We start from the raw sequence: 2,500 nt of genomic DNA on the forward strand, positions 1-2,500 counted from the left end.
GGCGCTCGTTCGGTGTCGGCTGAATGTAACTTTATTCAAGGTCCAATTAAACCCTCGGTGCCCCCTCCCCCTCCTCCCCTCTCAACCCCTCACCCCCGGAGATGCAACCCGACCCGCCCGCCGGCTGTAGCGACCGCCCATTAGTGTCACTGCCTTCCAACAGCACCTTCGGGCGGGTCGTACCACTTACTGCTTCGTCTGACCTTTGACCCCGTTTCATGATTCGCCACTCAGGAGGGATTTGCGGCAGCTACTTCTTCAGATCCACTCAGAGAGAGGGAAAGAGGGAGAGAGAGGCAGACAGACAGATATATATTATATATAAATATGTGTGTGTGTGTGTGTGTGTGTGTGTGTGCTTGCATGCATATATATATATATATATATATATATATATATATATATATATATATATATATATATATATATGTATGTATGTATGTATGTATATATATATAGAGAGAGAGAGAGAGAGAGAGAGAGAGAGAGAGAGAGAGAGAGAGAGAAATGTATATATACATATATATATATATATATATATATATATATATATATATATATATATATATATATATATATATAGTAAATGGTTAGTGATGGTTCCACTCCATATGCAAATGAGTGACTGGGTGGGTGAGGATCTGGGTGGTCGAGCCATTTGTGTTCTCGACGACGGCTCACGAACCCGAAACCGAGGCGACGTCGGCGACCACGACAGCACGGCCTGCCACTAGGCTCCGATCACTGTTCATTACATTACGTCTGAGATTCTTGTTTTTCTTGTTATTAATTTGAAAGTGAATAATTCTACCCTTAGAAAAGCGGATGTGATATAAGTGTTTAAGTGAATACAATAAAAGTAACATGGTTTTCTTTATTACAACCTCTATGAATATTATCTTAATCCACGATACCGTCTGTCGCACAGCAAAGTGGAAGCACCTCCTTCAGGAGCGAATACCCGATCGTGGGCTCAGGAGGATATCAAAGCGGATTCTACGGCGTGCATTCCCCGGAGGCTTATCAGCAGAAAACTGTACTTTTATTTTTGTGCTCAAGGGATAAGACTACTCATTCTGGTTCAGGAATTCTTATTTTTTCGTTCGTGTTCAGTGAAAAGTATGTTCTATTCTTGAATAATACACTGAACAAACTGTTATATACTTTCTTTACAAACGTCGATTGACCCATTACAAGAAGGATTACTAAAAGAACAAAAGGGGTGAATAAACACTATACTGAATTCAAACCAAACCCCGGACATATATATATATATATATATATATATATATATATATATATATATATATATATATATATATATATATATATATATATATATATATATATATATATATATATATATATATATATATATATATATATATATATATATATATATATATATATATATATATATATAAATGAGAGAATGATAATCTCCCCTACCTGCCCCACCCTTCGCCACAGTTACCATCTTCGTTATCTCAATCTCTTTAGTGGAAAATCCTCGATCGCCTGTCCTCTCTGTAGCGCGGAAGACAAAGATCTTAAAGCCTGTATTATGGTGACATTGTCGAATCAGCTGCAGTGCGGATGACGGATGACAGATAACTGGTCACGGATGGCAGATGACGGATGACTAATGATTGATGACTGATGATTGGTGGCGGATGAATATTGACTGATGACTGGTGGCGGATGACTACTGACTGATGACTGATGACTGGTGGCGGATGAATATTGACTGATGACTGGTGGCGGATGACTGATGACGGTGGATTGATGACTGGTCCCGGATGACAGATGACGGATGACAGATAACTGGTGCCAGATGACTGATACCGGAAGACACGACTGATCATGACCGAAGAGGACCTGGGGTGTGGAGGAGAGCTGAGGGGAGGAGGCCAAAGGCATGGAGGCTCATCCTTGCTACAGGTATGCAAAAATCGAAATAAACTGTTTACCAAAATTATAAATAAAATCGCAATTAAGACAAAGATAAGCGAATCGTTGTACCTAAGTCTGCATGCGTATGTACTGCATGTGTATCTGGCTTTATTTATATATCTATATCTATATCTACAGCTGTATCCAATCAGCACGCGTCTATATCGTATATATCTTTAGCTATATCCATATGTCTTTATGTCTATCTATATAGATTTAAGTAAAGCCAAACATACACAGACAAACATAAGTAAACAAATAGATATATAAATACACTAGGAGATAGATGATTGGCTAAAAAGAATCGAGAGATTAATTTTGACAAGTTTAATCAATATCGTTTACCAAAGAAGGAGAGAGAGAGAGAGAGAGAGAGAGAGAGAGAGAGAGAGAGAGAGAGGGAGAAAGAGAGAGAGAGAGAGAGAGAGAGAGAGAGAGAGAGAGAGAGATTCATGTATCTATATAGCTATATATCTATATTCATAAATCTATATATTCACATATCTATCTATCTATCTATATCTATCTATCTATATATATATATATA

This window comes from Penaeus vannamei, chromosome 34 (genome assembly GCF_042767895.1).
Source record: "Penaeus vannamei isolate JL-2024 chromosome 34, ASM4276789v1, whole genome shotgun sequence".
Lineage (NCBI taxonomy): Eukaryota > Metazoa > Arthropoda > Malacostraca > Decapoda > Penaeidae > Penaeus > Penaeus vannamei.